This window comes from Vipera ursinii, assembly GCF_947247035.1.
Source record: "Vipera ursinii genome assembly, chromosome: 2".
In the NCBI taxonomy this organism is placed as follows: Eukaryota; Metazoa; Chordata; class Lepidosauria; order Squamata; family Viperidae; genus Vipera; species Vipera ursinii.
In genome coordinates this window covers 293,676,911-293,704,060 of record NC_139513.1, presented here as the reverse complement: position 1 = coordinate 293,704,060, position 27,150 = coordinate 293,676,911, and the positions used below count along the sequence as shown (strand labels likewise).

General features: G+C 45.3%; 1 protein-coding gene across 4 annotated transcripts in view; it reads left to right on the top strand.

Annotated features, from left to right (window-relative positions):
- The window catches only part of DYM (dymeclin), a 241,093-nt gene that overhangs the window by 67,094 nt on the left and 146,849 nt on the right, over positions 1 to 27,150 (top strand). The gene's annotated exons all lie outside the window — the stretch shown is intronic.

Sequence of the window (27,150 nt, the reverse complement as noted above, 5' to 3'; positions counted from 1 at the left end):
GGCCCAAGCCAAGATGACCCAGCCGGCTTTCATGCCTAAGGCGGGACTAGAACTCCCAGTCTCCTAGTGATTGGCCCAAGGTGACCCAGCAGGCTATCAAAGGCGGGACTAGAACTCCCTGTCTCCTGGTGATTGGCCCAAGGTGACCCAGCTGGCTTTCATGACTAAGGTGGGACTAGAACTCCCAGTCTCCTAGTGATTGGCCCAAGGTGACCCAGCAGGCTATCAAAGGCGGGACTAGAACTCCCTGTCTCCTGGTGATTGGCCCAAGGTGACCCAGCTGGCTTTCATGACTAAGGTGGGACTAGAACTCCCAGTCTCCTAGTGATTGGCCCAAGGTGACCCAGCAGGCTATCAAAGGCGGGACTAGAACTCCCCGTCTCCTGGTGATTGGCCCAAGGTGACCCAGCTGGCTTTCATGACTAAGGTGGGACTAGAACTCCCAGTCTCCTAGTGATTGGCCCAAGGTGACCCAGCAGGCTATCAAAGGCAGGACTAGAACTCCCCGTCTCCTGGTGATTGGCCCAAGGTGACCCAGCTGGCTTTCAGGCCTAAGGCGGGACTAGAACTCACCGTCTCTTGGTTTCTAGCCTGGTGCTTTAACCGCTAGACCAGATTCCCTCTGTGTTTAGCCCTGTAGATCAGTCCTTTTCGTCTCCTTGGCAAATCCCATAAATAAGTATTGTAATTCTTCTTTTTGTGAACACTGGCCATCAGTTTGTGTTTCGTTTCAGTAGCAGCTGCACGTCTAGCTGTGCTTCGCTTTCCGTGCCAGGTCAGCCAGCCGCTGCCTGGGCCGATACCGTGGTCCCCGTTGCAGGGACCGGCCTTCCCTTCTCTTGCGATAGAAATCGCACTTGGTTTACCCAGCTTGTTTGCATATCTATTTTCAGTCTGAATCAATTCCATGTCTGTAGGGAATGCTAACAAGCCCTAACCACAGCGCTCTGTGTGTGGTGCGAAGACCTTCATATGTGTTTTATTTCCTCTTTCTCTCCTCCCTCTGTGTAACTCTCCTGCAACAAAAAAACAATTAAACCAAATTGTCTGCACTTCCTCCCGGTTAAAGACCCCACAATGAACTAAATGCTAATCCTAAACATATTTATATCCTTAATGTTTTTCTTAAGGCAATAGAAAGCAGTGAAGAAGAGTCTTGGATGACTGGAGATGCAAGCATTATACATCTGTAGGCCTACATTTAGCCATTATTGGTTTTAAGTCAGGTTAACAAAGAAATAAAATCCCCTCTAGCTTTGGTAATAGAGCGGCAGTTTTGATTCTCACAGTCATCCAGATGCTTAGACTGGATATGGCATTTTTATCCGCCTATTGAGTCCTTCCCAAAGATCTGGGATGGGCAGATGTTGTTCTGGTGGTGTTAAAGGCGTCGTCACAGGATGGAAGCTCTTCTGAGTCCAGCTGCCCTTTGCACTTGACTGGTGGGGATTTGGTCCCTGCTGATGGTGCTCCAGTTGTTTTGGGATTGCTCCCGAGGCCCCTGCCACGATTGGCACCACCTTTGCTTTTTGCTTTTTTGCCACAGCCGTTCTGCTTCTGCTTGCTTTGTACTTGCTTATTTTTCCCCAGTTCTTCCTCTTCTATATTTATTTTATACAACAATATGATATGTTCTTAATAATTAATTAATTATCATTAATAGCCCACACATATATTATACCAGTATATTATGACATCCTAGGAAGAACGTGACGCATATGAAGGCCGGCACAGTTACAGAACTGGCAATTGTGATTTCACATTTTTGTGAATATAATAACAATTGGATAAAAACGTCAAATCTAGTCTAAATATTTGGCTGACTGTGTGACCAACCATCACCATCATAATAATAGTTTCCTATGCTATCCAACTCTGGGTTACTTTAATAAGTAGAAAGTTAAAGAACACATGACGTTTTAGTGCTATTATTGAGTTAACTCTTTTTAGAGTGCAGAGAAGAGCAACAAAGATGATTAGGGGACCAGAGGCTAAAACATACAAGGAACGGCTGCTGGAATTGGGGATGTCCAGTTTAATGAAGAGAAGGGCGAGGGGTGAAATGATAGCAGTCTTCCAGTATCTCAGGGGCTGCCCCAAAGAAGAGGGAGTCAAGCTGTTCTCCAAAGCACCTGAAGGCAGGACAAGAAGCAACGGATGGAAACTCATCAAGGAGAGAAGCAACCTGGAATACTAAGGAGAAACCTCCTGACAGTCAGAGCAATTAGCCAGTGGAACTACCTGCCACCAGAAGTTGTGGGTGTGCCAACCCTGGAACTTTTTAAGAAGAGACTGGACAGCCATTTGTCTGAAATGGTATAGGGTTTCCTGCCTGAGCAGGGGGTTGGACTAGATGACCTCCAAGGTCCCTTCCAACTCTTGTTATTCTGAATCTCACCACTAGCAACCGCATGAACAAAGCTTTTCCTTCTCCACCCATCTTCAGTAATGGCCTAGAGGTCTTTCAGACAATCTTTCTCTTTAACCTATCTCTTTGATCCTCTTCCATCAATTAATAATAATAATAATAATAATAATAATAATAATAATAATAATAATAATAATAATAATAACAACAACAACAACGACAACAACAACAATAAAGTTGAACAATAAAGTTTGCAGACTATCATCTCATTTATTATACTCTCCTAGAGTCAATGGGTGGCCATGTAGATAGATAGATAGATAGATAGATAGATAGATAGATAGATAGATAGATAGATAGATAGATAGACAGACAGACAGACAGACAGACAGACAGACAGACAGATTCCAAGAGATCAGTGAGACTGATTGGTTTTTGTTGCGGTCTACAATACACATAGCAACAGTCACCAAACTTGAAGTTTGAAAGTAATGATCACCTCACTTGTCAGAACTGTACATTCTATACGTGTTCTAACTTCCATTAGAAACATCATTGTTGTTGTTCTTTTTGATGTCATTGAAATGTCCTTGTTCTTTATGAATTTGTGTAAGTTTGTCCTTGCTTCAAGGAAAAATGAACATCACCGCCTAATCAACTGTGGTTTGAGCACTATCCAGGCGTCTAAGAGTTAGCGAGTTTCACCATGAAAATGTATGTTGTTCCAAGTAGATTCATCTTTTGCAAACCTAGCCATATTAAGGCCAGTAAATTTATAATTTCCAAATGTTTGGTGAATCCTTTTGGCATTGCACCAAGATCTCAGTACAACTGGTGCTCATTCCATTTTTCCTGTATGATCTTTCAATCTTGATGTGCAAACCACAATATAATGTTATTTTCTCCAGTTGTTTTTCATCAGTTTGTCTATCTCCACATCAGTGAATCACATCTTCTTTTCTAGAATAGTGTGAGGTCTTTATTATTATTGTTGTTATTGCCTCCTCAAACTTCAGACTCCTCTTAATGTGGGCCATGCCCCCCATATGAAAGTGTGGCGGATAACATCTTTATGATGCTAGCAAAATTTCTTTAAATCACTTGCTCACTATATAATTTGAATACTGCGCTTGAGTTTTTTACGGTCTTCCTGGTTGTTTCCTGAAAGCTTCCCAGAAATTTTTTTTGTGAGATCTGTGCCTACAGTTTAAAAAATGGTATTATTTCTTGCAAGAGTTGTTAAAAGATTTAAGAGATGGTTCTGCAAGCTTTTCAGTTATCAGTGGAAAAACCTGCCTTCTCAACCTCTGCTTGCAAACTTTAATGTGCCCTGGAATATTTTGATTCTAAATGGGAAATAGTTCAACTGCTGGGATTTTTATAACCTTATGCATTCTTTTCAGTAACTCTTATTAAAGAGAATCTGTGAATATCCTGCTTGGAAAGAGTCACTTGAGGAGCTCCCAAATAATTTGGCATTTACTGTTACGGATATTCTTTGACTGATAACGGAGCCCAAGATTCCTGTTGCTAAGAGAGACATTTGTTAAGGGAGTTTGCCCCATCTTGTGACCTTTTTGCCACGGTTGTTAAGTGAATCACTGTGGTTGTTAAGTTACTAACACGGTTGTTAAGTGAACCTGGCTTCCCCATTGACTTGGCCTGTCAGAAAGTCACAAACGGGGTTCGCGTGACCCTGAGACACTGCGACCGTCATAAATATGAGTCAGTTGCTAAGCAATCAAAATTTGATCATGTGATCATGGGGAGGCTGCACCGGTCCTGTGAGAAATGGGGGTGAGTGCCGTTGTGACTTTGAACGGTCAGGACTACCTGTGTTCACGTCCAATTTTTCCTTCAAAAATCTCTTTCCAGTTGCTGCCTGAAGGATCTGGTCTAGGAAGATATTATTCTTTCTCTCACTAATTATGCAAAATATTCTAGACATTGTAGCATAATAGCTCAACATTCTCCTCTCTTCATTCTCAGCTAGAGTTTAACAGTATAAACCTTGTGAACTCTCAAGCTTCCTCCTTCCGCTATGTATTCATGATAGACAATGATTAATATTTACATGTTACTTATATGTAAGGGTATAGGTCTATACCGGGGTAGGCAACCTTGGCTCTTTTATGATTCGTGGACTTCAACTCCCAGAATTCCTGAGCCAGCATGGGGGAATCTATGGCTCCCTTCATGACTGGTGGACTTCAACTCCCAGAATTCCTGAGCCTGCATGGCTCAGCTTGGAAACCTCTCCCTTTCCCCTCAGCATGGCTGGCTCAGGAATTCTGGGAGTTGAAGTCCACAAGTCATAAAAGAGCCAAGGTTGCCTACCCCTGGTCTATACATATGTATGTATAGTGTGACTATATGTGTGTTATGTATGCGTACACCTTTGAGAGCAAAGAACAGAACTTCATTTTTAACGTGTGCCAGTGTGCAATAAAAATGACAATAAAGGTTATCTTATCTTATTTTCTTTTCCACCAAGGTGCTTATTGTGAATTTGTGATGGTATTTAGGATGAGTTTACCTGTATTGGAGATATAGGATTTGGGGGCTGCAAGAATCTGAATCAGACACTGGTAGCTTTTTTCAGGTAACAAGTGTCATCGCACAGTCATCTTGTGCAGTTCTGCTGGTGCTAAATAGATTGAATTGTTAAAATGGCTGAACTTCAACAGAATTTCCATGAATTTCCGTGTTCCCTCGTAAATAACGATAGAATGGAATGGAATAGAATAGAATAGAATAGAATAGAATAGAATAGAATAGAATAGAATAGAATAGAATAGAATAGAATAGAATAGAATAGAATAGAATAGAATAGAATAGAATAGAAAATAGGAATAGGAATAGGAATAGGAATAGGAATAGGAATAGGAATGGAATAGAGCTGGAAGGGACCTTGGAGGTCTTCTAGTCCAGTCCCCTGCTCAAGCAGGAGAACCTATACCATCTCAGACAGGTGATTGTCTAGATGGAGCGCCCACAATTTCTGGTGGCAGGCTGTTTCACTGGTTGATTGTCCTCCTCACTGTCAGGAAGTTTCTCCTTAATTCCAGGTTGCTTTGCTCTTTGATCAATTTCCATCAATTGCCCTTCCTTCCTTCCTTCCTTCCTTCCTTCCTTCCTTCCTTCCTTCCTTCCTTCCTTCCTTCCTTCCTTCCTTCCCTCCCTCCCTCCCTCCCTCCCTCCCTCCCCCTGCTCAAGCAGGAGAACCCATACCATCTCTCAGACAAGTGACTGTCCAGCCTCTTCTTAAAAACCTCCAGTGATGGAGCGCCCACGATTTCTGGAGGCAACCTCTGTGCCACTGGTCGATTGTCCTGTCAGGAAGTTCCTCCTTAATTCCAGGTTGCTTCTCTCTTTGGTCAATTTCCAACCGTAATTTGAGCCCCCTCCTCTTCTTAGTGGCAGCCCCTCAAATACTGGAACGCTGCTATCAGTGCAAGAGCATTTTTTTAAAAATAACCATGAATCTAAAATCTCATGAAGTTTGGCAACCAGGCAAGATTTCAGCCATTTCTCAGCTTCTTTTCAAACATTGCCTAATTACACGGTTTCTGGATTACCGTGGCACCCATTCTTTCTCCGGCTTAACCGGCGCAATCGGTAGCTGGGGATGGATTACGGAGGAAAAGTAGCAGACGTTTTTTTTAAAAGCTGGGTTTGGGCTGAAGAAGCTAGAGAGGTGGTGGCCGTTGCGAACGTAGCCTCCCGTCCCCTTTAATCAGCAGTCCTTAAAACGCTTCGTTTAATGCCCTTTCAAAGTTTCAGTGGCTCTGAGAAAAGGGACCTATGACCGTTGTTCACACTTACGACCGTTGCCGCATCCTCACGGTCACGTGATTAAAATTATGTGGCAATTGAGTCATATTTATGACGCTGGCGGTGTCCCAGCGTCACACAAAATCCCCTTGCGCAACCTCCTAACAAAGCCAAGTCGGCGGGGAAGCCAGATCCACTTAACAACTTAACTGACTTAACAACTGCAGCCTTTCACTGAACAGCTTAACGACTGTGGCAGTGAAGGTCGTAAAATGGGGCAAAATTCACTAGACGTTATCTGCCACTTAGCAACAGAAACACGGGGCTCAGTTGTGGTCCTACGTTGAGGACCCCCCGTGGGATTTATTTGATCCGTGGTTGGGAAAAACGGGTAGAGACTAAGAACGTAACTTGTATTATTAAGCAAACAAATTAGCCCAGAGAACACAACGTTTCTTAAGCACTAATTAAATGTAATAATAGAAAATTAAAAAATAAATAAATAAAGTGAGTTTCAGGGTAAATGGCAAGAGAAGTTTGAAACTGACAGTGCTCGGGACTGTCCTCACGGAGGCAGCAAAAGTGCATCTCCCGGACCTTCGGAATAAAACCTCTCGGAGAGACACCCGCGAAAGGTCTCCTGGCGCTTCGGGCTGGGGAGGGGGGGGGCGCCACCCTTTCTTCTCAGGTGGGGGGGCGAAGGGGCAGCAGGTGCCCTTTTGGGGTTGAGCTGCCTCCAGCTCTTCCTTTCAAACAAAAGCCAGGTTGGTTTGGGGCACAAATTAGCACCACCCGTTAGTGATCAGTTTATATGCAACTGGGAGGTTAGTAATTTTTCACTTCTTTTTTAATGTATGCTGTGGATATTTTAGTGTATATTTATGGAGGTATGTATGACTCTACTTTGTTTGCAGCTTTTATAAGTCAAATAAAGAGAGCAAGCAATGAAATTCAATAGGAGCCAGCCGTGTGCTGCAGCTGCCAAAAAAGCCAACGCAGTGCTGGGCTGCCTGAACAGAGGGATAGAATCAAGATCACGTGAAGTGTTAATACCACTTTACAATGCTTTGGTAAGGCCACACCTGGAATACTGCATCCGGTTTTGGTCACCACGATGTGAAAAAGATGTTGAGACTCTGGAAAGAGTACAGAGAAGAGCAACAAAGATGATTAAGGGACTGCAGGCTAAAACATACAAGGAACGGTTGCTGGAATTGGGTATGTGTAGTTTAACGAAGAGAAGGGTGAGGGGTGACATCTTCCAATATCTCAGAGGCTGCCACAAGTAAGAGGGAGTCAAGCTCTTCTCCAAAGCACCTGAAAGCAGGAGAAGAAGCAACGGATGGAAACTAGTCAAGGAGAGAAGCAACCTAGAACTAAGGAGAAACTTCCTGACAGTCAGAACAATTAACCAGTGGAACAACCTGCCTCCAGAGGTGGTGAATGCTCCAACACTGAAAGCTTTTAAGAAGAGACTGGACAGCCATTTGCCTCATTGTTTCCCCAGGCTGGCTGAGGTCCACCAGTCATAAAAGGGCCAGGTTTGAAGAGCTCTGCCTTAGAGGATAAGATCGTCCAAAGGATGGATGCTGCTGCCGCACGAAGGCTCTCCTTCCGGATCCTGATAGTTGGAATTCTTTGAGCGACAGGATCGGAAGTAGGCTGGTTGCCATTTCTAGCTCTATTTCAAGGGCTTGGGTGGTTTTATGTAAGTCAAATAGATTCAGCACAGGTAGTCCTTGCCTTACGGCCATACAGTAATTGAGCCCAGAGGCCCCCAACCTTTTGGGCACCAGGGACCACCGCTTCCGTGGGGAGAGGTTTTTCCACGGACCGGAGGGGGCCTGGTTTTGTGTGCTGCCTGCATCCCGCGGATGGGGCTTTGCTTGGTTGCGCGGACCGCTTGCTGGCGTGCCACGGCCTGGTCCCGGTCCACGGCCCAGGGGTTGGGGACCCCTGAGCTAGATCATATTGCCAGCAGAAAGAACTCAACTGGATTTGGGGGTCTGGATTGCTCCCAAGCAAATAGGAGGAACAGAAACATTTTTGGCCTCCCACAAGAAATTAAAGCCAGGTCTCGTTCTTATCTTGAAGGAACACCCAACTCCCAGTGTTGGGATCTTGACCAAGGGACATGACTAAGTGGTTTCCTCGTGGTCTGAAGGCTGTTAATGTTGCATGTAATATTTTTGGAATTTTTAACCTCAGAATGATTCGGTGACTTTTTTTGGACATGTTAGCTAACACACGATATAAACATACAAGATGTATCTTCCCAATAACGTGAATACGTATGTTTCTCCAGCATGTTCATGTGTCTTGTGTTTACATGATTCTGTCGATCCGCTTCCCCACTTAATCCAGCTTGTTCTGCTCTTCGGAGTGGTGCACATCCCAGTTTGCAGCCCAACCTTTGTGAGTTTCCCAGTGGCCTTTCCAACGCTGTACACGCTGTGTCTTTGTCATAGACGTGTTTTAAGCATTTGAGCTGAATCAGCCATTCCTGGAAATATTCAATTGGCAAGATGGAGTTACTGTCACAGGAAAGTGTTTTTCAGCAGCTTCCACATGGGCAGAGTTACTTTGTGTGTGTGTGTGTGTGTGCGCGCACGCGTTCACGCACACACACACACACACACACACACACACACACACATTCCCTAAACGCAAGATGGCAATGACTGTCAGTGTTAAGAAAAGTGATCTGATAGAATTTGGGCAACCTTCGTGACAAGGGAGGAAATTTATCCTAAGTTGCCTCCTTGGATGTGAAGGTTTGCGAGAAGTTTTCCTCTTTTCATTTTTGCTTATTTACACACGAAAAGGCCAGGTTAAGCATGCAAGGAAGCCTCTGGCTTTGACATTTATTTCTTTTAATTTAGGCCAAGCTGTTAGGAGGATTATAGCAAGCAACATTATTTTTTTTCCCCTGAAAGTTTTAAAAGAACCAACTCTGCCAAGCTGGAGTTTCCAACACAAGGTGTTGTGTTTTTTTTTTTTTTGTAGAACCTCTGATAAATGGCTGTTTTTCCTTTTGAACAAGCCATCAAAAACATTTTTTCTTCTTCTGTGAACATTTGCCCAGCCAAATTATCGTAAGACTAAAGCAGTGTTTCCCCGCTTAGCAAAATAGCAGTGTGTGGATAAAGCTAATAGCTTACTTGTCAGAGATTAAATTTGATCACCTCCTTTCCAGATTGGTCTATTTATTATAGATAAATAGAGCTGGGATTTTATGCGGCAACTACATAAATTGGACAAGGTGACATTTTTGTGGGGTGACTGGCATGGAGCAAAATGACCCCATGATCGGAAGAATATAAAGAATTCAGAGGAAGAAATGTAGATTAATAAAGATTTTTGGCTACCATCAAAGTGTGTCAGGGCCCAGGAAAAAGGGAGAAATGCAAATTTTTCTGTTCCCAAGAACCTTTTTACAAACTGAGAAGACGGTGTCTCTTTGCATTTGATCCTGAGACACTCCTGCACAGGCCAGGCCCTTCTTAATTTCAGGAAATGGCTCATGCAGATGGTCCTCGGCTTACAACCATTCATGTAGTAACCATTCAGAGTTATAACGGCGCTGAAAAAAGTGACTTACAGCCATTTCTCATATGACCCACCGTTGCAGCACCCCCACGGTCACGTGATCAAAATTTGGATTTTTGGCAATACATTTAATGACTGTCAAAGTTTAAGTGGCACTGAAAAAAGTGACCTATGACCTTTCCCCCCCCACACCTGATCGGATTTCAGACGCTTGGCTACTGGCTCACATTTACGTCGGTTGGTCACAGGGTCACGGGATCACCTTCTGACAATTAAAGTCAGTGGGGGAAGCCAGATTCACTTAACACCCATGTTACTAACTTAGCAACTACAGTGATTCACTTCACAATTGTGGCCAGAAAGGTTGTAAAATGGGGCAGAACTCACGTAACGACTGTCTCACTTAACGACAGAAATTTTGGGCTCAGTTGTGTTTGTGAGTTGAAGACTACCTGTAGACCACTACCAACCTACAGGCTTCTGGTGTGAAATATGCCCCACGGTTGTGAAGTGGTTACAATGCAGTATTGCAGGCTGACTCTGCCCACTGCCAGGAGTTCGATCCTGACCGGCTCAAAAGTTGTCTCAGCCTTCCGTCCTTCCGAGGTCGGTAAAATGAGGACCTGGATTGTTGGAGGTAAATATGCTGACTCTGTAAACCACTTAGAGAGAGCTGCAACGCACTGTGAAGCGGCATATAAGTCTAAGTGCTACTGTTATTGTGTTCTTTTTAAATTCTTCTGCCATTTAATCTGTTTGCCTCTTTTTGACTTGAATCTTGCAATTTCTTTTTTTTTTTTAACCTTCTTTCCTTCGCAGCTCCTGGTACAACAGAACTAACTTACTGCGCCCATTATTTCCTTTTAAAGGGAACCCAAAATGTCAGCCCTCTTGACCATTGACCTTGTTCTCGTTCCTACTTGGTTAGTTTTTTTTAAAAAATGATGATTTTTTTCTCGTGTCGTTTAGTCGAAGCAAATGTACACAGGCTGTAGCAGCTTCTATCCAGCTAACCCTTGGGACTCTCTTCCACATGAGGAAAAATCACTTTTACATAGCAGGGGTCCTCAAACTTGGCCTCTTTAAGACTTGTGGACTTCAACTCCCAGAATTCCCCAGCCAGCATCGCTGGCTGGGGAATTCTGGGAGTTGAAGTCCACAAGTCTTAAAGAGGCCAAGTTTGAGGACCCCTGCTGTATAGTAACCCAGGGTGTCCTATACATCAGGGATCCCCAACCTCGGCAGCTTTAAGACTTGTGGACTTCTGGGAGTTGAAGTCCACAAGTCTTAAAAGTTGTCAAGGTTGGAGACTCCTGATACACAGGCACACCTCTCTCATTGTGGGTTGTTTTTTTTTGGAGCATGCAATGTTATGGAGAAATAGAGTAAGTGCAGAAGAGGAGTGAGAAGCGGCAATAACTTAAAGCTGCAAGATAAGAAAAAGGACAGGAGCTGAATCTCGCCACCCCACTCACTGTGCTGTAGTGCTCTTTATCTTGCTATCTTGGCAAGCCGCCCTCGGTTTCCCCCGCGTCTGTGCACAGCCTCACGCACTGCTTTTTGTTCCAGCGTCTCGCTTCGCCCTTTCGGATGACCTCATTTTTCAACTATGACTCTATCTCTGGTTTGCCCTTCCTCTGCACCCATTTGTTCTTCCTTCGCGTATTGTTCAGCAATTTGGATTTCATTCATATTGTTGTCTATAGGATCAAAATGCCTTGGCATACTTTCTTGAGCAGTCATTCACTTTTCCCCCCATCCTTCCTTCCTTCCTTCCTTCCTTCCTTCCTTCCTTCCTTCCTTCCTTCATTTATTTATTTATTTGATATGATCATTCAGTTAACAATTTGTTTCTCGAGCATTCGGGAAGTAGTACCTCCAGCGCAGGTACTACTTAAGTACAGTCTTGTTGCATTTTTTTATGTTGTTCTATTTCACACACACACACACACACACACACACACACACACACACACACACACACACCTCTCGCACCTCCATATAACAAATAGTCATTTTTATTTATTTCGACAAATAATTCACTGCTTGCTACAGACCACATGCTATCCAGGAGCTTTCTGCCAGCAAAATCTCTCCGCAATTTCTCTCTTCCCCCTTTTAAACTTAACCATTCCTTACTCTGACTCACTGCTCCACTGTATTCATCCTTTGTCGAGCTCGACACATTCTGCATGGTTCATTTTAACTTAATTCTTTTTGTTCCGTTCTAAGCAGCTTCCGCATCTTATGACCCCTTTCCATTCATTCTGTTGGACAATTAATCTATCACAAATGAAGGCAAGTAACACGTGTCCCAGGATAATTAATCTGTCTTTTATTTTATTTTTCCCCTCCTGTTTTCATCTCTCCAGCATTCAGTTTCATTTCATTCACTTCTTTGGGTTTCATGACCACATCTTAATTATTTTTGGCTGGCTTAATGGCCACTCGTAGATTCTCCTCCAGTTTCTATTCTCTATTATTCCCTTGGACTGCCCTGACTTAAAATGTGGCTTCACGTTTCCCCAAAGCTCATTCTGGGTTCTTCCATCATCATTGCAGCCTCCTCGGTGCTCTCTCAGCTTGGTTGCTTCCTCGAAGACATTTCATTACCAGTCTAGATAATATCATCAGCGCAATGCAACGCCCGGATGATTTTACCTGGTTTGATAATGAAACGTCTGCAAGAAAACAACCAAGCTCAGAGAGCACCGAGGACTTCGTAGTTCAACCCTGCGCTGTAAATATCCTGTTCATTCCATTATCCCTTCCGGGAGTCTGTAACATGCAGCTATCACCAATCTGTGAGTTCCTATTCTGATAAACACCTCCAATCTAAATAACTTTCAATTTAGAATTCAACTAAAGAAGACGATAAGGATAACAATTGTACTACAGTCCTACCTCATAGGTAAATACATAGAGATTACACAGCACTCTTCTTCCATTTGTTAATCTGTTTTTTATCACTTATTCCTCTCCCAACTCAAATTTCCATGTGCTACTTTCATCACCAGATGAACCAATAGATGCTGACTGGCTAAAATATACGAAGAATGGCTGCAGGAACTGGGGATGTCTAGTCTAGTGAAAAGAAGGACTACTAGGGATAACATGATAAGCCATCTTCCAGTATCTCAGGGGCTGCCCCAAAGAAGAGGGAGTCAAGCTGTTCTCCAAAGCACCAGAAGGCAGGACAAGAAGCAACGGAGGGAAACTCATCGAGGAGAGAAGCAACCTGGAACTAAGGAGAAACTTCCTGACTGTGAGGACAATTAACCAGTGGAACCACCTGCCTCAGGAAGCTGTGAATGCTCCAACACTGGAAGTTTTTAAGAAGAGACTGGACAGCCATTTGTCTGAAATGATGTAGGGTTTCCTTCCTGAGCAGGGGGTTGGACTAGATGACCTCCAAGGTCCCTTCCAACTCTATTATTCACAAAAATGGACCCCGTGATGCGGCCAGAGGGCGGATCGAATCGTATTGAGCCTTTCCATTGGAGACCAGAGCGTTCCTTTTAGATTAATCAAGTGGGCAACTCAGCTCTGGGTTTCAGTCGGTAACCCTGAGGGAAATGGCCGCATAACCTCCTCGATGCTGCAGAAGAGGCCTTTGGCCTTTGGGGAAAACTTGCAAGTTTCCTGGAAGAGCCAGCCAGGGATCATTTCCCTTTTTTTTCTTTTTCTTTTGGCCTTCCCCTTCGATTGACAATAGGGAGAGTTGGGTCAGGGCGAGTGGCCTTTCGCACTGTCCTCTGAAGCCCCGGGCAGTGGCGAAAGAAAGCAGGCCCACGGCTACATCATCCTTGCTCTTTGCTTCAACTTTGTTGACATCAGGCAGGGCAGATCGATCGGGTCTGTTGCTTTTTCTCAGAATAATCCTGGAGTGAGGTTCAAGTCATGCTGTGGTACTTTGCTCTTTATTTCCAAAGCCAAAAATCTGCTGATACGGCTTGCTGAGAGTCCAAGAATTTTTTTTTTTGGTCTGGTCTTCTGTTCTGCTGAAAAATAGACAGGAATGCATCCTTTAGAATAAGCACTGGTTAGAACTCAAGAATTTATGCTTAGCAGACTCTAGACCCAGGGGTGGGCAACCTTGGCTCTTTTATGACTGGTGGACTTCAACTCCCAGAATTCCTGAGCCAACCATGCTGAGGGGAAAGGGAGAGGTTTCCAAGCTGAGCCATGCTGGCTCAGGAATTCTGGGAGTTGAAGTCCATGAGTCATGAAGGGGCCATAGTTCCCCCCTGCTGGCTCAGGAATTCTGGGAGTTGAAGTCCATGAGTCATGAAGGGGCCATAGTTCCCCCCTGCTGGCTCAGGAATTCTGGGAGTTGAAGTCCACCAGTCATGAAGGGGCCAAGGTTTCCTACCCCTGCGTCTAGAGGGAAGCTAGGGATCAATCCCTCTAGCTTAGCCTTCCCAACATTGTAATTTGACTGTCCTGTCTGTAGAATTTACTTAACAATATATGGACTCTTCCTTTTAATGGGTTTGTTTGTTTGAGGGGGGCTGCAAAATCATTCTCACTTGTGATGTAGCACAGTTGTCCCCAATTTTTATGGCTTGGTAGCCTGGCGGGGGCATGGGGGGGGTAGAGGGGAACTAGCCCGTGCAAGCATTGGGCTGGTGCATGCATGTGCCAGCCCACCACTTGTGTGAGTTGAGTTGCGTGCGTGCTGCCCGCCCCCCGGGTCATGCGAATAGAGTTGCGTGCAATCCGGCCGGCCACCTGGTATGGGCTGCGTCCCAGGGGTTGAGGACCCGTGGTGCAGGAGATGGGCAGGCTGAGCCCAAGGGCGGGTCAAAGGCATCATCAGTTTAGCATCTCTGTATGCCCGTAAGAGACCCAAGCCAAGCTCCCCCCCTTGAAGCCCATCGGGTCTTACCTGCAGGCAGTTCATCCCGACCAACAGAAGTGCAGATTCTTGTACGCAGGTAGCAGGAAAGTAAACTTGTAGTGATTTCGAACTCTGTCCTCTTCCCTGACTTCTTGCGCTTGGCCTGTAGAAGGTCACCCAATCCCAAATAAAATCCAGAGATATTAACATTACAAAAGTCAGAGTGAATAGACGCCAGTTACTTAGAATTTAAATCTGAGATGTTTCCAGGCTGATGTTTCTGGTCTATTTCTATAATTCCTATTAAAGTTGGTTAAAGCCTGGAAGAGACTTTTGTGGAGATGGGAAGAAAATTAACGATTTGTGGATTTGTACAGGGATGAAGGGACGGGTTCTGCGTGCAAGAGGTATTTGCATGCAGCGCTGTAGCAGGTGATGAATTATTAAGTTTACACTTGTGATGAAGATCGGAAGCTGGTCTTTTAAATATTCCTTTTGTTCTTTCTCGTTTTTCTTTAGACCTTCTATTCTCTTTTTCCGTGATTCTCTCCGAGTTTACTTTGCCTTTTCTCTTACTATTGCTATTAAATCTCAGTAAGAATCATTTTAGAAAATAAGGAACTGCAAATATAGCTGTCAACATCTGTTTTAAAGTTCTGGGTTAGTCACACAGGCCTTCAAAGTTGGATGTAACATGAATAGAGGGCAAAGAATGAAGAGGAGCAGAATTCCTTTCCCTACTTTTCAAATACTTAGAATTCTGAAGGGGGAAAGGAAGTTTTTCTTCTTCTGAAAATAGAAGACATCTTGAGATGTCCCTTCACGAGGGAAAAAAACATTTCTACTTATCCAGTTCTTGTGATTTGCCTCATACCGTTCTAATAGACAGAGTGTCCTTATTCAGCATTGTTAAGATTTCTTTTTAATTGGCAAGGGAGCGCATAATGTTTATGAGAAGGGGGGAAGGCCCCGTTCTGCAAGCCGAGATCCATAGATCATTCTCCAGAATGCAGCCTTGTTTCTGCCTTTTTACTCGCGTGTTTGATTCGTAGATGCAGCTTGCAAATGCTACATTTTGCGTAATTCGACTTGCTTTATTTTACTAACATGTTTTTCAGGGGGTTAGGCTGGAGCAGGAAAGAGGATGGCGTGCATTATATTTTAGCAGAAAACAGAGAAGGAACACGATCGAGGGATCTAAATATAGAGGGATTTTGTTGAGAGGCTCCAGTCCTGCTTTGTGCCAGCCTCTCATTTCCCTGTCCCATTTAGCTTCTGAAATTAATTTAAAGAAACGCTGCTTCCATACGAGGAGAACACGGCAGCCGTACTAATTAGAAACCTCGCTTATAAAGGTAGTGTTTTTTGAATAGTTGTCAGATGCCTCTGCAGACCTTTTTTTACTTGCTCCCATTCTCTTCCTGCTCCGCTGCTCTGATTGCTCAAAATGTATTTACTAAAGTAAATACAATTTACAAAAGCACTCTTGATAAGACCCTGATTTTGTGTGCCTGTGTTTTGAGAGTTTTGTCCTACAAACATGTGCTGGACCATTATCAAACATACTTTGTAACTATTTAACTTTTAAGGCTGCCCAACTCCATAGCCACTCTGAGCTTCTTGCAGATTTTTTTAAAAAAATGTTAAAGAAAACAAAATATATCAAGAGAAGGCAGCTAACTGGGGAAAAAAATCTTCCCCTACAGTCATCAGATGCTTCAGAGGAACGATGGTGGTTGTGGTTTGGGAAAACTTCTTTTGTTGAAGGACCCAGAGATAGTTTGGAGGGAAAAAACGCTTCGGTATTTCAGAAGCTGAGCTGACTTGGGCTGGATCAGATTGTGAGGGAGGCCACTCATCTCCCCCCCCCCCTGGTCAGGTGATCAGAAGTCAGACTCTCGGCAACTGACTCATACTTATGACGGCCGCAGCGTCCCTGGAGGTCACGTGATCCCCTTTTGTGACCTTCCGACAAGCAAAGCCAATGGGGGAAGCTGAATTCACTTTACAACCGCGTGACTAACTTAACAACTGCAGCGATTCACTTAACAACCGTGACAAGAAAAGTCATAAAATGGGGCAAAACTCACTTAGCAGTCGTCTGACGTAGCAACAGAAATTTTGGGTTCAGTTGTGGTTGTAAGTTGAGGACTTCCTGTATGGCAGGGGTGTCAAACGGCTGGGCCAGATGCGTCACGCCGATACCCTGCCCACCCCATTGCCGGCAATGGCAAAAAAGGCACGATACATTGCGAATTTGACACCCCTGCTGTTTGGCGCTCTGCATTTTTAACTGGGGTTTTTTAATTTTAGGGATAATTTAATCTTTTTTAATTTGTTTTTAACTTCTGTACTGGTTGTTTTAAATATCCTGTAAACCGCCCTGAGTCCTTCGGGAAAGGGCGGTATATAAATCTAATAAAATATAAATATAAATATTTTTTGCAGAATTCTCGGGTCCTTTTGATCAGGGGTCCCCAACCCCCACCCACCCGGGTCCGTACACTGGCCCCGGGCCGTGGCATGCCAGCAACCGGGCTGCACAAACAAGCAAAGCCTCATCCGTGGGATGTGGGCAGCACGCGAAACCAGGGCCCCTCCGGCCCACGGAAAATCCTCTCCCCACGGAAGCGGTCCCTGGCGCCCCAAAGGTTGGGGGCCTCTGCCGCTGGTAATTCTGCTTCACTGCCTGTGTTCAAGTGGGGTGTGGATAATCCTCTGGGGTAACTCCTGCCCTGGACTCTGTGGCCGAAGTGACGACTTCGCTGCCTGCTTGCAGGATCTGATCTGGCCTCCTTGCTTGATGTCCGACAATGGTTTCTATCTTCTGTGGCAACAGATGAAGGAACTCCTTCATTTTTCTCCCCAGTAATAATTTTAAGTTGTTTTTACTGGACCTCGTCCTTGCATAGCAGCAGATTTCCATCTGTTGTCCCCATGTTTTGTAGCCAACTACAGCATTTATATAATTGCATTTAGTAAAGCAAAGTGGTTTTAAAAAAATCAGTGTAGTTCAGTTGCGACCATTGGATCGAAATGGTATATTCCTGTTTTTTCTTTATATTCTTGTTTGATGTGAAGTTTTGTTTGCATAGCTGGGCTTGTGCTATTAGTTTTATTCTTAATCCCCGTTACCAGTATCCATTACATTTAAGTTTTGCCTTCTGAAAGTCACATGACCTGATGGAATATTTTCAGCTGTGCTTTGATATGCCAGAACTTTGCATGACTGAAAATTAAAGAGCTGCATTTATGGTATGTGTGATTTTTGGAAAGTTCTCCTGTTATGAGGACATCTTAAACCATAAATTAATGGATTTGAAATTCGGTGAAAATTGAATAGATTTTGGAGGAAAACTTTGCCAACTGAGGCAGATGGAAGCTTTCAAAATTCAACTTGCAGCTTACCCTTGGCATGTAAAGATTGCAATGATGGTTTTTCCTATTACTTCATTCTAATTAAGTGAACAATGAAACAAAAGTTTACTTTCTAAGTTGTAAATTACATTTCTTCTTTCTTCTTCTGTAGTACTGCTATACTATACTACAAACTTCCCCTGTAACATATTTCTACATCTTCAGACAGCAACCCAAATCTGTCCCTGTTCACAAATGAGAATTCAGTATGAAAGTATGAAGAACAGTTGTAGGAATTGGGTAGGAAAAGAAGGACTAGTAGTGACACAGTAGCTGTCTTCCAATATTTGAGGGGCTACCCAAAAGAAGAGGGAGTCAAGCTATCGTCCAGAGCGCCTGAAGGCAGGACAAGAAGCAATGGATGAAAACTCATCAAGGAGAGAAGCAACCTGGAACTAAGGAGGAATTTCCTGACAGTGAGGACAATTAACCAGTGGAACTACCTGCCTCCAGAAGAGGTGAATGCTCCAACACTGGAATTTTTAAAGAAGAGACCGGACAGCCCTTTGTCTGAAATGGTGGTATAGGGTTTCCTGCCTGAGCAGGGGGTTGGACTAGATGACCTCCAAGGTCCCTTCCAACTCTATTATTCTGTTATTCCAGTTTTCACATTGAACATCAGGTTCCTTGTATTACTAAGGCTTTGCAGAATTACAACTGGCCTATAAAACCTAGAAATAATAAAAGATGTCCTAGAGCCATTCAGAAAAAAACAGTTTTACTCTTCTATATGTCAATAAATCCAAGAAGTTCTATCTTGTAAAATAATTCATCCAAAGAACCTGTTTGCTTATCAAAATGTGTTTCTTGTACATATAGTCCTCAAATTATGACCACAACTGAGCCCAAAACCTCTGTTGCTAAGCAAGACAGTTGTTAAGTGAGATTTTTTGACATTTCTTGCCACAGTTGTTTAAGTAAATCACTGCAGTTAGAACACGTTTGTTAAGTGAATCTGGATTCCCCATTGAGTTTGCCTGTCAGAAGGTCACCAAAAGGCGATGAAGTCACACACACACACACACACACACACACACACACACACACAACCGGGACGCCGCAATGTGAGTGATTACCAAGCATCTGAATTTTGATCAGGGACGCTGCAGTGGCTGTGAGTGTGAAAAATGGTCACAAATCACTTTTTTCCAGTGCTGTTGTAACTTTGAATTGTCACTAAACAAACTGTTGTAAGTCAAGGACTACCTGCGTTAGCTTCCTATGACTTAATTGTCAAGGTCAGTTGTGCTAAGGCAAGGAACAATGGACCCAATATGAAATTGGGATAAAACAAAGTAAAGCATAATGATGATGATGATGGTGGTGGTGGAAGGGTCCTTGGAGGTCATCTAGTCCAACCCCCTGCTCAGGCAGGAAACCCCGCACCATTTCAGACAAGTGGCTGTCGAGTCTCTTCCTAAAGACTCCCAGCGTTGGAGCATCCACAGCTTCTGGAGGCAGGTGGTTCCGCTGATTAAAACATCTACAGAAAAAGTCTTTGAAAGAAAGTGGGCACGGGGGTGGCAGAAGGAATTAGTCTCGTGGCACCGTTGTGGACTGGCATCATTGCAACCAGGCAGCTGAACTGATTTGCTTCTGAGGGGGGTGCGTGTCTGCATACAAGGTATATACAATTTATTTAACCGCGAAATGTATTTGGCTGATTTTTTTTAAAAAAAAGTTCTTCCTCTTGAGGTCATTACCGTCTCAGTAGAGCACAGGCTTTTTTTAAAAAAACAACGGCTGAAATGTCAGCCTAATTAGCAAGCTGCCTATCTCCTCCAGCCTTTAATGGTGTTTACATTACGAAGCCTGAAATTTTGTGTTAAAAGTGATAGGACAAGCCGCTCCTTTCGTGCAGAGTGCGATTCTGGGAGCAAAAGGGATGGGGGTTGCAGAAGGGGGGAAGCAGCCAGGAACAGAGTTGGCCGCTTAGCAAATCCGTCCAGTCAGTCAGGAAACGCGCATGCCACAGCCGGGAAGCCGGAGCCTCGGTCTAGCCTGGCTGGTGCCACTGATGTGCAGGGGTCGGTCACAAGGCCTCCCTCCCTTCGCTCGGCCTGTCAGCTCTCTGCGCTGCAGCCTCGGGGAACGGCCTGCCAGAGGATGCACGGCCCAGGCGGCTTGGCAGGGATGTTGGCTTATCCCCTCCTCTTGCACCACCGTTAACTGAAACCGACAATCCTTAGGTGCACATAAGGAATAGATGTTGAGCGTGGAGGGACGACACACAGCCTCCTCTCCTACAAGATGTGTAAAAAAAGATGGCGGAGAAGCAAACCCTTGGCTCAGGAAGAAGCCTTTGGGGCTTTCCTTTGGGGAAATGGAAGTGACTTCCGTGCGGTCTAAAAAGGGCTTAGAATGGAGCTGGAAGGGGCCTTGGAGGTCTTCTAGTCCAGCCCCTCGCTCGAGCAGGAGAGCCTATAGCATTTCAGACCAGTGACTCTGACGGTTTCTGGAGGCAACTTCTGTGCCACTGGTCGATTGTCCTCCCTGTCAGGAAGTTTCTCCTTAATTCCAGGCTGCTTCTCTCTTCGGTCAGTTTCCATCCGTTGTTTCTCGTCCTGCCCTCGGCTGCTTTGGAGAATTACGAGACCCCCTCCTCTTCTTTGGGGCAGCCCCTCAGATACTGGAAAACTGCTATCAGTATCAATGAGGGCAGGCTTATTGCAATGAAACTCTGTGTGTGTGTGTGTTTGTGCGAGTGCGTGCGCGTGCTTTGCAATCTATAGTTCAGGGGTAGGCAAGCTTGGCTCTTTTATGACTGGTGGACTTCAGCTCCCAGAATTCCTGAGCCAGTCACGCTGAGGGGAAAGGGAGAGGTTTCCAAGCTGAGCCATGCTGGCTCAGGAATTCTGGGAGTTGAAGTCCACGAGTCATGAAGGGGCCATAGTTCCCCCATGCTGGCTGAGGAATTCTGGGAGTTGAAGTCCACCAGTCATGAAGGGGCCATAGTTCCCCCATGCTGGCTCAGGAATTCTGGGAGTTGAAGTCCACCAGTCATGAAGGGGCCATAGTTCCCCCATGCTGGCTGAGGAATTCTGGGAGTTGAAGTCCGCAAGCCATGAAGGGGCCGTAGTTCCCCCATGCTGGCTCAGGCATTCTGGGAGTTGAAGTCCACCAGTCATGAAGGGGCCATAGTTCCCCCATGCTGGCTGAGGAATTCTGGGAGTTGAAGTCCGCAAGTCATGAAGGGGCCATAGTTCCCCCATGCTGGCTCAGGCATTCTGGGAGTTGAAGTCCACCAGTCATGAAGGGGCCATAGTTCCCCCCTGCTGGCTGAGGAATTCTGGGAGTTGAAGTCCACCAGTCATGAAGGGGCCATAGTTCCCCCATGCTGGCTGAGGCATTCTGGGAGTTGAAGTCCACCAGTCATGAAGGGGCCATAGTTCCCCCCTGCTGGCTGAGGCATTCTGGGAGTTGAAGTCCACCAGTCATGAAGGGGCCATAGTTCCCCCATGCTGGCTGAGGCATTCTGGGAGTTGAAGTCCACCAGTCATGAAGGGGCCTTAGTTCCCCCCTGCTGGCTGAGGAATTCTGGGAGTTGAAGTCCACCAGTCATGAAGGGGCCATAGTTCCCCCATGCTGGCTGAGGCATTCTGGGAGTTGAAGTCCACCAGTCATGAAGGGGCCATAGTTCCCCCCTGCTGGCTGAGGCATTCTGGGAGTTGAAGTCCACCAGTCATGAAGGGGCCATAGTTCCCCCATGCTGGCTGAGGCATTCTGGGAGTTGAAGTCCACCAGTCATGAAGGGGCCTTAGTTCCCCCCTGCTGGCTGAGGAATTCTGGGAGTTGAAGTCCACCAGTCATGAAGGGGCCATAGTTCCCCCATGCTGGCTGAGGCATTCTGGGAGTTGAAGTCCACCAGTCATGAAGGGGCCTTAGTTCCCCCCTGCTGGCTGAGGAATTCTGGGAGTTGAAGTCCACCAGTCATGAAGGGGCCATAGTTCCCCCATGCTGGCTGAGGCATTCTGGGAGTTGAAGTCCACCAGTCATGAAGGGGCCATAGTTCCCCCCTGCTGGCTGAGGCATTCTGGGAGTTGAAGTCCACCAGTCATAAAAGAGCCAAGGTTGCCTACCCCTGGTATAGATAGTCCTTGACTTACAAGCACACTTGAGCCCAACATTTCTGTTGCTAGCTGAGACAGAGGTTAAGTGAGTTTCACCCCGTTTTTATGACCTTTCCCCCACCCCAGTTATTAAGTGAATCGCTGCAGTTGCTAAGTCAGCAATACGGTTGTTGTTGTTTTAATAAGGAAGTTTTATTAGTTGATAATATACAACACAATGGAAATGCAAAAGCAAATAGCGGGAAAGATGGGGAAGGGAGAGAGGAGTAGAAAAATGAGGCAAGGGAGAGAAAAAAGAAAAAAAAGGCATTGACTTCCGACTTCCTTTCTTTTACAGAATAATATAAAGCTGCCATTTCAATAACATTAAATCTATCTAACTGATAAAGCCCAAAATCAAAATTTAACTTTTTCCCACCAATACAGTTGTTAACTTTACTGGTCAGGAGGTCGCAGAAGGGGATCACGTGATCCCCCGGGACACACAGCGACCGTCGTAAGTGTGGGTCAGTTGCCAAGCATCTGAATTTTGATCAGGTGACTGTGGGGGTGGGGGTGCTGCAACGGTCGTAAGTGTGAACAACGGTCATAAGTCACTTTTTTCCAGGGCCGTTTGAGCAGTCGCTAAACGAACCGTTGTAAATGGAGGACTTCCTGTGCTGGCTTCCCACGGTGCCCACGAGTTGAAGGAAGGGAAGCCCTGAGGCACGGGACAGAGGCGCACAGGTCTGACCCTGGCCTTTGCTGCGTTACTCGGGCTACTCGCGTTTCTCAGCCCAACCTGACAAAACTATTGTGAGGATACAATGAAGGGAGATTGTGCAGCCCCTTGACTTTTTACAAGAAAGGTGTGATATAAATACAGTACAGGTAGTCTTCAGCTTACGAGCACAACTGGCACCAGAATTCCCACTGCTAAGAGGAAAGTGTTTTTTACGATCTTTTTTCCCACGGTTGTTAAGCGAATCGCTGCATTTGTTGTGTATCACACACTCTTTAAGTGACTCTGGCTCCCCCCCCCCCCCGCTGGCTCCACTTATCAGAAGCCGGCCAGGGGGGTCCCAGACGGTGACGCTGGGATGCTGCAAGTGTCACAAGTACTTGCCAGTTGGCAAGCCCTCCAGCTCTGATCACGTGACCATGGGGATGGTGTGATGGTTGTAAGTGTGAGTCCCTTTTCCCAGTGCCATTGTAACTTCAGTCACTAAACCAATGGTTGTAAGTGGTGGGCTGCCAGTGCTTCTGTGCCGCTGCAACTTCAAACGGTCCCTAAACGAACGGTTGTAACTTGAGGTTTTCCTGTAAAAAAGGCTAGATTGCTGCCAGTTTAAAATGAGGTTGTGCATCGTCTGATGTAAGTGAGCAGAGCCGAAGGACGTGTCTCTCCTCCGGCTGCAGTCTAGGCCCTGGTGGAAGGGGGCAATTAGCCGCAGCCACCCCGGGGCCCCTGCCACGGACGACCCACCCTGGGCATTAATCCTCAGCGGGCCCTTTGCTGGCGGTCCCCCAGCACTCCTCCCCCACTCCTTCGTCCCGGGCGATTTGCCAAGGGACTCTTGTCCTGGAGAATGTGCAGCGTGGCAGAAGTAGAATTTAGAATAAGAGAGCTGGAAGGGACCTTGGAGGTCATCTAGTCCAACCCCCTGCTCAGGGAGGAAACCATGTACCATTTCAGACAAGTGGCTGTCCAGTCTCTTCTTAAAAACCTCAAGTGATGGAGCATTCACCGCTTCTGGAGGCAAAAGTTGTCCCACTGGTTAATTCTTCTCACTGTTAGTTCCAGGTTGCTTCTCTCCTTGGTGAGTTTCCATCCATTGCCTCTTGTCCTGCCTTCAGGTGTTTTGGAGAACAGCTTGACTCCCTCTTCTTTGGGGCAGCCCCTGAGATATTGGAAGGCTGCCATCTTGTCACCCCTCGCCCTTCTCTTCATTAAACTGGACATACCCAATTCCAGCAACCGTCCTTTATATGTTTTATTTATTTATTTTTATTTATTTTTATTCCATTTATATCCCGCCCTTCTCCGAAGACTCAGGGCGGCTTACAAGCTTAGCAGTAGCCTTCATTCTATGTATATGCCTGCTTGTTAGGGCTTTCACACCCCCTCCAAGCAGCATTTTTACAAAGTCAGCTTATTGCCCCCAACAATCTGGGTCCTCATTTTACCTACCTCGGAAGGATGGAAGGCTGAGTCAACCTTGAGCCTGGTGGGACGCGAACCTGCACTAATTGCAGGCAGCTGGTGTTACTTAAGGAGGCATTAGCCCACTGCTCCACCAATGAGGCCTCTGGACCCCTGATCATCTTTCTTGCTCTTCTCTGCACTCTTTCTAGATGTCTCAACATGTTTTTTTACATTGTGGTGACCCAAACTGGACGCCAGATTCCAGTCCCCGTGCCAAAGTGTGGGCCTCTGCCCTCCCATTGGATGCCGTCCCAGCAGTCCTGTAAGGCCAGTTAAGGATGAGCCCCTCCTGTGGGGAGGCGTGGGGGGGAGGGGGTGAAGTGCGCATGGCCATGTGGACCCAGGGGCTGGTGTAATGCTATAAGAGAGATAAGAATAGATCTGGGAAGTTCTGTTTTCTGGAGGAAAAATTAATCTACCCTTCTTGGGAACGTTACATTCCTCAGATCTGTTGAGAGACTCAGTTGAAGTGACTAAGAGAAAGAGCAGAATTCTTTTTTTATCTCCCTCGTGGAAGTCACGGTGCTTATCTTGCGCTTGAGCTCAGAAATGCAATTATTAAGAGGTCTCTCAATTGAGAACACCTACCCAACTTTGACACATATAAATCACCGGGGCCCAACAGATTACATCCCAGAGTTCTGAAGGAGCTGGCAGATGTTATCTCAGAACCGTTGCACCACATCCTTTCATAAATCCTGGAGCACCGGGGAAGTACCTGAGGATTGGAAAAGGGCCGATGTGGTTCCCATCTTCAAGAAAGGGGGGAAAAACAGAGCCAGGAAACTACAGACAGATTAGTCTAATATCAATACCTGGAAGATCCTGGAAAAGAGAATCAAAAAGCAGATCTGTGAACAACTAGAAGCAAACGAAGTTATAACCAGTAGCCAGGATGGGTTTGTTAAAAACAGATCATGCCAAACCATTCTTATTTCGTTCGTTCCGCCGGGACCTGAAGACCTGGCTCTTTGAGCTTTCTGCCCAGGACTGAAAATAGAACTTTTAATTTTTAACCTATTGCAATTGGGTTTTTAATTAGAGTTAAGGGTTTTAGATTTTAATTAAGGATAATTTAATTTATTTTAATTTGTTATTAACTTTTGTATTGTTATATTGTTTTAATTGCCTTGTGAACAGCCCTGGGTCCTACGGGAGAAGGGCGGTATATAAGTTTAAATAATAAATAAATAAATAAATTTCATTCTTTGATAAAGTGAGTAGACCAGCGAAATGCTCTGGATGTAGTATACTTAGACTTGAGTAAGGCATTTGGTAAAGTAGACCACAACCTACTCCTTGGTAAGCTAGAAAGAGGCGGAATAGACAACATCACCACCAGATGGATCTGTAGCTGGCTGGCAAACCGTACTCAACGAGTAGGCCTCAACGGCACTACATCCACACGGAGAGAAGTAAGCAGTGGGGTACCACAAGGCTCCGTCTTAGGCCCAGTAAACTGTTCAACATCTTCATCAATGACTCAGACGAGGGAATTGAAGGGGAAACTCATCAAATTCGCAGATGACACCAAACTGGCAGGAGTAGCCAACACCCCAGAAGACAAATTCAGGATCCAAAAAGGTCTTGACAAACTTGAACAATGGGCCCTATCCAGCAAAATGAGCTTCAATGTGGACAAAAGCAAAGTTTTACACTTAGGCAGGAAAAACCAAAAGTATAAGTACAGATTGGGCGACACCTGGCTCAAAAACAGAAACTGTGAGAGGGACTTTGGAATCCGAGTGGACGATCACTTGACCATGAGCCGGCTGTGTGCAGCAGCAGCCAGAAAAGCTAACACAATCCTGGGTTATATAAACAGAGGCATAGAATCAAGATCATGCGAAGTATTAGCATCGCTTTATAAAACCCTAGTGAGGCCACACCTGGAATACTGTAGCCAATTTTGGTCACCATATCACAAAAAAGATGTTGAGAGTTTGGAAAAAAAACTTAGAGAAGAGCAACTAAGATGATCCAAGGCCTGGAGATCAAAACATCCGAAGAACGGCTGCAGGACTTGGGTTTGCCTAGAAAAGAAGAAATAGGGGAGACATGATAGCAGTCTTCCAGCAGTATTTGATAGTATGATAGCAATATTTGAGGGGCTGCCACAAAGAAGAGGAGGGGGTCAAACTATTCTCCAGAGCACCAGAAGGCAGGAGAAGAAACCATGGTTGGAAACTGACCAGAGAGAGAAGCAACCTGGAATTAAGGAGGAACTTCCTGGCAGGGAGGACAATCAGCCAGTGGAACAGAAGTTGCCTTCAGAAATCGTGGGTGCTCCATCCCTGGAGGCTTTTAAAAAGAGACTGGACAGTCACTTGTCTGAGATGGTATAAGTTCTCCTGCTTGAGCAGGGGGCTGGACTAGAAGACCTCCAAGGTCCCTTCCAGCTCTGTTCATTCTACTGATAGTTTAATTTTGGGGGTGGGGGTGGGTAACAAGCTTGGGGGACGACACTGTGTGAGGAGGGATAAACAGTCCAGAATGTTGCAAGAGTTTGCCTTTTCCCCTTAAAATCCTAACACCTTGGGTATTTTCATCCAAATCTCTTGAGATTTCAGATGAGAACTCAGAAAACCTGAGAGATTTGGCAACTTCCCGAGGTTTGGGGCATTAATTTTAAAAATCAAATTTAATTGGGGAGTCTATGAGCAGTTTCTAATACATGTCATGCTGCTGTTTGCTGGATGGCCTAGCCCTAGTAACTTCAGTGTTTCTCAGCTTGAGTCACTTGAAGGTGATTGGACTTCAACTTCCAGAATTCTGGGAATTGAAGTCCAACCATCTTCAAGTGACCAAGGTTGAAAAACACTGGCCTAGTCGAATCTGCTCTTTGTGTCTCCTCCTTGACTTAGTAGCTTAGGCAGACCTTGATTATCTGATGCAAGAGGCTGGTTTGTCTGGCAGTTTCTTCCTCAGGCTTGGCTGGCTCCTAATT